Source organism: Papio anubis, chromosome 4, assembly GCF_008728515.1.
Source record: "Papio anubis isolate 15944 chromosome 4, Panubis1.0, whole genome shotgun sequence".
Taxonomy (NCBI): domain Eukaryota; kingdom Metazoa; phylum Chordata; class Mammalia; order Primates; family Cercopithecidae; genus Papio; species Papio anubis.
Genome location: NC_044979.1, coordinates 32949122 through 32961187, shown reverse-complemented (window position 1 = coordinate 32961187; position 12066 = coordinate 32949122). Strand labels below are relative to the sequence as shown.

The 12066-nt window shown below is 38.8% G+C and overlaps 1 pseudogene across 1 annotated transcript; it reads left to right on the top strand.

The window, feature by feature from the left end:
• The first annotated feature begins 470 nt into the window (after positions 1 to 470).
• Positions 471 to 1995, top strand: LOC101007055 (annotated as a pseudogene). The gene has a single exon (XR_001901187.3). The product of XR_001901187.3 is annotated as a keratin, type I cytoskeletal 18 pseudogene (transcript).
• Positions 1996 to 12066: the final 10071 nt, after the last annotated feature.

Genomic DNA, 12066 nt, shown 5'->3' with positions numbered 1-12066 from the left:
TTACCCTAAAACAGTTCTGTTGAATTTCACCCTGGCAATGTAAATTGATGGCTCATCTTCACAGGTGTGGAACAAAGAACTCATAGTCATCCCTCTAATCGCCTGAAACAAATGCCTATCTGATTACTTCCTCTGCCCTACATTTATTTTATCATATGTAAAAATGCAGATTCACTGAGCCAGATGAATGCATAAGTGACTATTTCTCTATCTTTTCCTCACACGTGAATGGCTGATCAGAGGCTCAAAAGAATGCAACCGTTTGCCTCATCTACCTATACCTTTTAAATATGTCTTGCTTCGTCCCCTGTATTCACCCTTTCCCCTTTAAATATTGAAGCTCTCAAAATCATCACTGGAAAGCATGGACCTGTTTCCCGCATGTGCATCCTTAACCTAGGCGAAATAAAATTTTTAATTGATTGAGACCTGTCTGGTACTTTTCTTGGTTTACATAGGATAAAAAATTATTACAGGTTTATCTGTTACACCATTTTCCTAGTCATTGTTGAGAGAAAGAAGATGTAGTAGGTAAAGCACTAAATTTAAAGACATGCAGATCTCATGTATCTGGGACTGAATTATTTATTTATAAATTAAAATAACAGGTCGGCAAAGCCTGAGTCCTGTCGTCTCGCCTTCCTCCCATACAGCATGAGCTTCACCACTCGCTCCACCTTCTCTACCAACTACCGGTCCCTGGGCTCTGTTCAGGCGCCCACCTACGGTGCCCAGCCCGTCAGCAGCGCGGCCAGTGTCTATGCAGGCGCCGGGGGTTCTGGTTCCCGGATCTCCGTGTCCCGCTCCACCAGCTTCCGGGGCAGCATGGGGTCCGGGGGCCTGGCCTCAGGGATGGCCGGGGGTCTGGCAGGAATGGGAGGCATCCAGAATGAGAAGGAGACCATGCAAAGCCTGAACGACCGCCTGGCCTCTTACCTGGACAGAGTGAGGAGCCTGGAGACCGAGAACCGGAGGCTGGAGAGCAAAATCCGGGAGCACTTGGAGAAGAAAGGACCCCAGGTCGGAGACTGGAGCCATTACTTCAAGATCATCGAGGATCAGAGGGCTCAGATCTTCGCAAATACTGTGGACAATGCCCGCATCGTTCCGCAGATTGACAGTGCCCGTCTTGCTGCTGATGACTTTAGAGTCAAGTATGAGACAGAGCTGGCCATGCGCCAGTCTGTGGAGAACGACATCCATGGGCTCCGCAAGGTCATTGATGACACCAATGTCACTCAACTGCAGCTGGAGACAGAGATCGAGGCTCTCAAGGAGGAGCTGCTCTTCATGAAGAAGAACCACAAAGAGGAAGTAAAAGGCCTACAAGCCCAGATTGCCAGCTCTGGGTTGACCGTGGAGGTAGATGCCCCCAAATCTCAGGACCTGGCCAAGATCATGGCAGACATCCGGGCCCAATATGACGAGCTGGCTCGGAAGAACCGAGAGGAGCTAGACAAGTACTGGTCTCAGCAGATTGAGGAGAGCACCACAGTGGTCACCACACAGTCTGTCGAGGTTGGAGCTGCTGAGATGACCCTTACAGAGCTGAGACGTACAGTCCAGTCCTTGGAGATCGACCTGGACTCCATCAGAAATCTGAAGGCCAGCTTGGAGAACAGCCTGAGGGAGGTGGAGGCCCGCTACGCCCTACAGATGGAGCAGCTCAATGGGATCCTGCTGCACCTGGAGTTAGAGCTGGCACAGACCCGGGCAGAGGGACAGCGACAGGCCCAGGAGTATGAGGCCCTGCTGAACATCAAGGTCAAGCTGGAAGCTGAGATCGCCACCTACCGCCGCCTGCTGGAAGATGGTGAGGAATTCAATCTTGGTGATGCCTTGGACAGCAGCAACTCCATGCAAACCATCCAAAAGACCACCACCCGCGGGATAGTGGATGGCAAAGTGGTGTCTGAGACCAACGACACCAAAGTTCTGAGGCATTAAGCCAGCAGAAGCAGGGTACCCTTTGGAGAGCAAGAGGCCAATAAAAATTTCAGAGTCAAAAAATAAATAAATAAATAATAATAAATAAATTAATTAATTAATTAAAATAACAATACTGCCTCAGTGATATATAATACGTAAAAATCTTAATATGGTCTTGGATCTGCTCTAAATACTCAACAATGCAAAGTAATTTTCTACTTTTCCTTTCTATTTACTGAAAAATAGATCTCTAAATCATGGTGAGTAGCTTTGGCAACTCCCAATATTTTATGTCTTAAGAAAACTACAGTGAACTTTAATTAAAAAAAAAAATCTGCCTGTGAGTACTTTTTAAATATTTTTGGCTAACATTTTAAATACAGCTATACCATGTCTATATTCTCTTAAAAAAAAATTCTACAGGCTTAGTATCTTAATATGTTCCATTTTCAAACAAATTTGCACCAATATTGTCTTAAACTCATCACATGTACCCTTTACAACAACTCTGGGAGGAAAACAGCAATATTATCACGTCAAAAATGAGCTTGGTTTAAATAAATGACCAAGGTACTTTTTTATTATTTCATGTATTCACTCATTCACTTATTCACTCATCTAATGGCCATTTATTGAGCACCTATTATGTGCCAGGCACTGTTTTAAAGCATTTAACAGTGAACGTAGTGAACATTTGCTTTAATGCCATCTATGATTTGATTCCTCTTGGAGGAACCAAAAGAGAGAAAGGGAGAAAGTTACAAGGAAGAAAATGAGAACAGAAGGGAGGGAGGAAAGGAGGGAAGAACGAGGGAGGCAGAAATGTCAATGGACATTTAAATTGTTTCAATAGCTTGGCTTTTGTGAACAGTGTTGGAACAAACAGAGGAGTGTGGATATCTCTTCAGTATTCTGATTTCAATTCTTTTGGAGACATACCCAGATTTTTTAATCATATGGTAGTTCTATTTTTAATTTTATGAAGAACCTGTATATTGTTTTTCCTATAGCAGCCCCATTTCACATTCCCACCAGCCATGTACAAGTGTTCTAAGTTCTCTACATTCTTACCAACACTTTTCTTTTTTTTTTTTTTTAATAATAACCATCCTGATAGGTATGAGATGATTGTTCATTGTGGTTTTGATTTGTATTTCCTTGATGATTACTGACATTAAGTATGTTTCTTTTGTAAAATTTCAACTTTTATTTTAGATACAGGGGGTACATGTACAACTTTGTTACATGGGTATATTACATGATGCTGGGGTTTGGAGTAGGGATACTGTCACCCACGTAGTGAACATAGTACACAATAGGTAGTTTTTTGAACATGTTTTTATATCTCTTGGCAATTTGTGTGTGTGTGTGTGTATATATATATATATATATATTTTGTGTGTGTGTGTGATGTGACTAAATCCTTTATCCATTTTTAAAATTGAGTTACTTGGGGTCTTTTGTATTGTTTTGCTATTGATTTGTAGGGGCTTCTTTTAGATATTGAAGATTAACCCCTAAACTATATTTTGCAAATAGTTCTTTTTTTTTTTTTTTTCATCTCATAGGAATGGAACTTAAGAATGAAGTTCTGTTTCCTATAGCATTAAAAAAAAAGTAAACTATCTAGGAATAAGCTTAAACAAGGAGGTTAAAGGCTTGTTTACTGAAAAATACAAAATATTGATAAATTAAATAAGGCACAAATAAATGGAAAGACATTCTGTGCTCATGGATTAGAAAACTATTACAGTTAAAATGTTCATACTACTCAAAGTGATCCACAAGTTTAATGCAATCACTATGAAAATCTCAATGGCAATTTTTACAGAACAGAAAACGAATGTTAGAGCCACTGGGAGATCATGCAGGACAGGAGGCAGGACTAGATTGCAGCTCCCACTTGGATGAACAAAGCAGTGCATGGAGGCTTGCATGTAAACTTTTGCTCCAGAATGACTTCAAGAATACATTATGAAAGCCAGGAGAACCCACAGACCCTCTGAAGGAAGCAGATTGCTCCTGCAGGACCTGGGAGACACCCCAAATAATGTGAGTGCCCAAACTGTGAAAGTAAGAAAGGGAGATCATTTGCTCCTGAGCACCGCCCCCTGGCTACTGGGGAAGCTGAAGATCTAGATCGTGGGAGAAGATTCTGACCTTACCTGGAGCTGAGTCAATTTAGAGAGCCAAGTGAAATACAGGGGTAGAGGAAGCAATAGGAAAAGCCCTGAGGGCTTTCTGGGTCCCTTAGCAACCCAGTTCTGCTTGACTCACAGGGGTCCTTCGGGAGGCAAGCCAGAGGCACTGGAAAAAGGCCAAAGGGAGAAGGAAACCTCTATATGAACTTTGTAACCATTTGAACCCATTGAGAAGTCTCCTGGCCAGAACTTGAAGGAGGGAGTGAATCTGGTGTGGGGACTCCACAGGCGGGGGATGAATGAAAGCCCTATTTGCTTTCACAGCTGGGAGGCAGGTAGCTTGGGGCAAGTTCTCAGCGCTGCTCACCCACTGCCTAGAAACAGCCTCGATGCTGTTGGGTGGGGAGGACAGAGTGGGAATGAGACTGGCCCTTTGGGTTGAGTGGGAGCTGGTTGAGGCCTGTGGCTGCTGGCTTTCCCCTACTGCCCAGACAACCTGCATGACACAATAGACGCAGCCATAATCCTCCTATGAACATAACTCCATTGGCCTGGGAACCTCACCTCCATCCCCCACAGCAGCCTCAGCAAGACCCACCCAATGAGAGTCTCAGCTCAGACATGCCTAGCCCTACCCCCACCTAATGGTCCTTTCCTACCCACCCTGGTAACTGAAGACAAAGGGTATATACTCTTGGGAGTTCTAGGGCCCTGCTCATTGCCTGCTCCTCCCCATACTACCACAGCTGATGCTCTCTAAAAAGCGCCACCTCCCTGCAGGAGGCCGACCAGCACAAACATAGTGCATTAAACAACAAAAGCTAAGGACACTCACAGGGTCCATTTCACCCCCCTGGCATCTCCACAGGAGCAAGTGCTGGTATCCACACCTGAGAGACCCACAGACGGTTCACATCACAGGACTCTGTTTAGAAAACTCTCAGTACCAGACCAGAGCCTGGTAGACTTGCTGGGTGGCTAGATCCAGAAGAAAGATAATAGTCAGTACAGATCAGCTCTCAGGAAGCCACATCCACAGGAAAAGGGGGTGAGTACCACATCAAGGGAAAACCACATAGGACAAAAGAGTCTGAGCAATAGCCTTAGGCCCTAGACCTTCCCTCTGACAGAGCCTACGCAAATGAGAAGGAACCAGAAAATGAACTCTGGTAATGTGAGAAAACAAGGTTCTTAACATCCCCCCAAATCACACTATCTCACCAGCAATGGATCCAAACCAAAAAGAAATCCCTGATTTACCTGAAAAAGAATTCAGAAAGTTAGTTATTAAGCTAGTCAGGGAGCACGATAGAAAGGTGAAGCCCAATTTAAGGAAATCAAAAAAATGATACGAGAATTGAAGGGAGAAATATTCAATGAAATAGATAGTGTAAATGAAAAACAAAACTTCAGGAAAGAATGGATGCACTTATAGAAATGCAAAATGCTCTGGAAAGTCTCAGCGATATAATCAAACAAGCAGAATAAAGAACTTCTGAGCTCAAAGACCAGGTCTTTGAATTAACCCATTCTAACAAAGACAAAGAAAAAAAAAGAAAGAAAATACAAACAAAGCCGCCAAGAAGCCTGGGATCATGTTAAATGACTAAACCTAAGAATATATGGCATTCCTGCGGAAGAAGAGAAATCTAAAAGTTTGGAAAACATATTTGGGGGAATGATTGAGGAAAACTTCCCTGGGCTTGCTAGAGACCTAGACATCCAAATACAAGAAACACAAAGAACACCTGGGAAATTCATCACAAAGAGATCATCAACTAGGTACTTCTTTATCAGGTTATCTAAAGTTAAGATAAAGGAAAGAATCTTAAGAACTGTGAGGCAAAAGCACCAGATAACCTATAAAGGAAAACCTATCAGATTAACCGCATATTTCTCAGCAGAAACCCTACAAACTAGAAGGGATTGGGGCCCTATATTCAGCCTCCTCAAACAAAATAATTATCAGCCAAGAATGTTGTATCCAGCAAAACTAAGTTCATAAATGTGGGAATGATACAGCCTTTGTCAGACAAACAAATGCAGAGATAATTCACCACTACCAAGCCAGCACTACAAGAACTGCTAAAAGGACTTCTAAATCTTGAAACAAGTCCTGGAAATACATCAAAACAGAACCTCTTTAAAGCGCAAATCTCAGAGGACCTATAAAACAAAAATACAATTAAAAAACAAAAAACAAAACACCAAGATATACAGGCAACAAATAGCATGATGAATAAAATGGTATCTCACATCTCAATATTAGCCTTTAATGTAAATAGCCCAAATGCTTCACTTAAAAGATACTGAATTGCAGAATGGGTAAAAATTCACCAAATAACTATTGGCTGCCTTCAAGAGACTCACTTAACACATAAGGACTCACATAAACTTAAGATAAAGGGGTGGAAAAACACATTCCATGCAAGTGAACACCAAAAGCAAGCAGGAGTAGCTATTCTTAACCATACAAAACAAACTCTAAAGCAACAGCAGTTAAAAAAGACAAAGAGAGTTATTATATAATGACAAAAGGCCTTCTCTAACCGAAAAATAGCAGAATCCTAAATATATATGCACCTAACACTAGATTTCCCAAATTTATAAAGCAATTACTAATAGACCTAAGAAATGAGATAGATAGCAATGCAATAATAGTGGGGGAATTCAATACTCCACTGACAGCACTAGACAGGTCATCAAAACAGAAACTCAACAAAGAAAAAATAGATTTAAACTGTAGCCTGAAACAAATGGACGTAACAGGTATATACAGAACATTCTACCCAACAATTGCAGAATATACATTCTGTTCAATAGCATATGGAACTTCCTCTAGGATAGACCATATGATAGGCTACAAAATGAGCCTCAATAAATTCAAGAAATTTTAAATTATATCAAGCACACTCTCAGACAACAGTGGAATAAATCTGGAAATCATCTCCAAAAGCAAGCTTTAAAACCACACAAATGCACGGAAATTAAATAATCTGCTCCTGAACGATCATTGGGTCAAAATGAAATTAAGATGGAAATTAAAAAATTATTTGAGCTGAATGACAACAGTGACATACCTATCATAACTTCTGGGATACAGCAAAGGTGCTGCTAAGAGGAAAGTTCATAGCCCTAAACATCTACATCAAAAAGTCTGAAAGAGTACAAACAATCAATCTAAGGTCATACCTCAAGGAACTAGATAAGCAAGAACAAATAAAACCCAAACCCAGCAGAAGAAAGGAAATTGCCAAGATCAGAGCAGAACTAAATGAAATTGAAACAAACAAACAAACAAACAAAAACAAACCAAAAAACATACAAAAGATAAATGAAACAAAAAGCTGGTTCTTTGAAAAAATTATTTATTTTTAATTGATAGGCCATTAGCAAGATTAAACAAGAAAAGAGAAAATCCAAATAAATTCAATTGGAAACAAAATGGGAGATATTACAACTGACATCACAGAAATACAAAAGGTCATTCAAGGCTACTGTGGACACTTTTAAGTGTATAAACTAAAACACCTGGAGGAGATGAATAAATTCCTGGAAAAATACAACCCTCCTAGCTTAAATCAGGAAGAATTAGATAACCTGAACAGACCCAAAACAAACAGCAAGATTGAAATGGTAATTTTAAAATTTCCAACAAAAAACGTTCAGGTCCAGATGGATTCACACAAGAATTCTACCAGATATTTAACGAAGAATTGGTACCAATCCTATTGACACTATTTCATGTAATAGAGAAAGAGGGAACCCTCCCTAAATCATTCTATGAAGCCAATATCACCCTAATACCACAACCAGAAAGGACATAACAAACAAACAAAAATCCTACAGACCAATATCCCTGGTGAACGCAGATGCTAAGATCCTTAACGAAATACTAGCTAACCAAATCCAGCAACATATCAAAAAGATAATTCACCATAATCAAGTGGGTTTCATACCAGGGATGCAGGGATGATTTAACGTATGCAAGTCAATAATTGTGATATACCACGCAAACAGAATTAAAAACATAAATCACATGATCATCTCAATAGCTGCAGAAAAAGCATACATTCAACAAAATCTTGCATCCCATTATGATTAAAACTCTCAGCACAATTGGCACACAAGGGATGTGCCTCAATGTAGTAAAAGTCATCTAAGACAAACCCACAGCCAACGTAATACTGAATGGGGAAAAATTGAAAGCATTCCCTCTGAAAACTGGAACAAGACAAGGATGCCCACTCTCATCACTCCTCTTCAACATAATACTGGAAGTCCTAGCCTGAGCAATCAGACAAGAGAAAGAAATAAAGGGCATCCAAATCAAGAAAGAGGAAGTCAAACTGCCTCTGTTCACTGATGACATGAATTGTTTACTTAGGCAGCCCTAAAAACTTCTTCAGAAAGCTCCTAGAATTGATAAAAGAATTCAAAAAAGTTTCCAGATATAAAATTAATGTATACTATTCAGTAGCTCTTCAACACACCAACAGTGACCAAGCTAAAAATCAAATCAAGCACTCAACCCCTTTACCATAGCTGCAAAAATTAAAATACTTAGAAATATACCTAACCAAGGAGGTGAAAAACCTTTACAGGTAAAATGACAAAACATTGCTGAAAGAAATCATAGATGACACAAACAAAAGGAAACACATCTCATGCTCATGGATGGGTAGAATCAATATTATGAAAAATGACCATACAGCCAAAAGCAATCTACAAATGCAATGCAATTCCCATCAAAATATCACCTTCATTCTTCATAGAATTAGAAAAAACAATCCTAAAATTCATATGGGACCAAAAAAGAACCCACATAGCCAAAGCAAGGCTAAGCAAAAAGGACAAATCTGGATTACCTGGTTTCAAATTATACTATAAGGCCATAGTCACAAAAACAGCATGGTACTTGTGTAAAAATATGGCCCAAAATCAGTGGAAGAGAATAGAGAACCCAGAAATAAACCCAAATACTTATAGCCAACTGATCCTCAACAAAACAAACAAAAACATAAAGTGAGGAAAGGACACCCTATTTAAAAGGGTGCTGGGATAATTGGCAAGCCACATGCAGGAGAATGAAACTGGATCTTCATCTCTCACCTCATACAAAAATCAACTCAATGGATCAAGGACTTAAATCTAAGACCTGAAACTATAAAAATCCTAGAAAATAACATTGGAAAAATCCCTCTAGATTTTGACTTAGGCAAAGATTTCATGACCAAGAACCCAAAAGCAAATGCAATAAAAACAAAAATAAATAGCTGTGACTTAAAGGAAAGAACTTTTGCATGGTAAAAGGGGCAGTCAGCAGAGTAAACAGACAACCCACAGAGTGGGAGAAAATCTTTACAATATATACATCTGACAAAGGGCTAATATCCAGAATCTACAACAAACTCAATTAAATTAGCAAGAACAAAACAATCCCATCAAAAAGTGTGCTAAAGATATGAATAGACAGTTCTCAAAAGAAGATATACAAATGGCCAACAAACATATGCAAAAATATGCAACATCACTAATGATCAGGGAAATGTAATTCAAAACCACAATGCAATACCTCCTTGCTCCTGCAAAATGTCCATAATAAAAAAATGAAAATAAATAAATGTTGGCATGGATGCAATGAACAGGGAGCACTTCTACACTGCTAGTGGGAATGTAAACTAGTAAAACCACTATGGAAAACAGTGTGGAGATTCCTTAAAGAACTAAAAGTGGAACTACCATTTGATCCAGTAATCCCACTATTAGGTATCTACCCAGAAGAAAATAAGTCATTATACAAAAAGATACTTGTACATGCATGTTTATAGCAGTACAATTCACAATTGCAAAATGTGGAACCAACCTAAATGCTCATCAATCAACGAGTGTATAAAGAAACTGTGGTGTATATATACAACGGAATACTACTCAGCCATAAAAAGGAATGAATTAATGGCATTCACAGTGACCTGGATGAGATTGGAAACTATTACGCTAAGCGAAGTAGCTCAGGAATGGAAAACCAAACATGGTATGTTCGCACTCGTAAGTGGGAACTAAGCTATGAGGATGCAAAGATGTAAGAATGACACAATGGACTTTGGGGACTCAGCAGGAAAGGGTGGGAAGGGTGTGAGGGATAAAATACTATAAATAGGGTGCAATGTATACTGCTTGGGTGATGGGTGCATGAAAATCTCACAAATCACCACTAAAGAACTTACTCATGTAACCCAACATCATCTGTTCCCTAGCAACATATGGAAATAAAAAAATTTGGTAAAAAAAAAGGTTAAAATTCATATGGTACCACAAAAGACTCTGAATAATCAAGAAATCAGGAGAAAGAAAAAAAAAATATGGTGAACTACTTTAGACTGAGGGGCTATGAGAAAGACCAGGGCAGCAAGAAATATGTGTTGCCTAGTTTTCATCCAAGTGTTTCTTCCCAGTGATTCTCAGGAAGCTTAGGTTTATCTGAATCCAGAATCCTAAGAAAATTCTGTCAAAAAATTGGGAACATGAGAAAAAGCATTACAATTATCTTGAAATAATTAAAGCTTTACAGTCAACATAGAGAAATTACTGATTTGAAGGAAACCACTATGCCACATTGAAAGCAAGAGCAGGAAATGTTGACATCCAGAATTATAGGTTAAGTAGACATTTCTGAGAACAGCATAGAAGCACTTAGGTTAGAATCTGTCACATCTAACCAATCAATCTTGCTTATTGCTGCTTCAGTGCTGTGCATGTTCATGACTCACCCTTGGCAGAAAACAGGGTCATGAACATGTATACCAATAAAATGGATATTAGTTTACATATGTAGTATAATTTATACAAATCTTTTAACAGTGTTTCAAGAAGTAAGATGGTTGGGGAGTAAAATAATTTTAACCTTGCTAAAACATCTCACTGTTCATATTTGAAAACTAGCCAATGATATTTACTGTTTTTTTCTAGTTTTTGAAACTTTGCTATATAGACTGAAACTTTTTTTAAATATTATTAAACAATATTTTCAAACTAGTAGGCATGTTAAGATCTATATTTTGAGTAAAAAGTATGAGAAATATTTGAAGTAGTTTATGAATAACCTATAATTTAGGGAATTCTTTTATTTTTCATTCCCAAATCCCCAAAATTAATATCTGATGGTGGTGTGGCAAAATTCACATGTATTTCAAGTAATCCCTACTGTTTTCTCTACCTTGCCTCAATGTGCTTTTTCTTTCATTTTCACAAACAGCATTCAATTGTTGATTTTCCATCATCACTGAACTTACTTTTCATCCCTGACTACTTTTCTGTTTGCCTATTGGTTGAGTTTTTCCTATGATCACTAACATTGATCTCTTTCCACAAGACACTAACACTGTTTTAAATGGCGAAGCAAAAGAATTTTCTGTTCCAGGCATATATTTGCTTACACATCTAGAAATTTCTGTTATTAAGCTGTTTTAGAGGCCTCTTGAAGTTGCTAAGAATGCACCGCTTTATGCTATATAAACCACTTTCTTTTTGTTCTTGTTTCAGATTGGCTGTTACAGGCATTGGCATTTTGCTGTAAGAAAAAAACATGATCTTTCATTTTCTCTCTGTTGAAATTCAATGGTTCTCGAATGACTAGAACCTTCCTCCACAGGGGAAGGCTTGCGTTGTCATGTCCTGAAATGCCAGAGTTCATAGCTCCCTATTGTTTGTGTCCTTACTCTGGAATGCTCCCTTTCATTTATTTTGAAAAAATAATGAGCAACATCTTTTTGTAATAACTCCAAATGGACTAAAATAAGTGTTTAGAAGCCATTTTTTTTTTTGGTTGAAATTGGAACATTTAATAAACTCTCAAGAAGAAAGCCCACTAACGATTGTTTGATAAATCTGATCATGCATTGAACAGAAGAATACCAATGAGAAAGCTGGTGCTCCTTTTTAACCCATAAAATATGAAATAGCAACACAAACAGATGTATTCAGGTTATTGTATGCT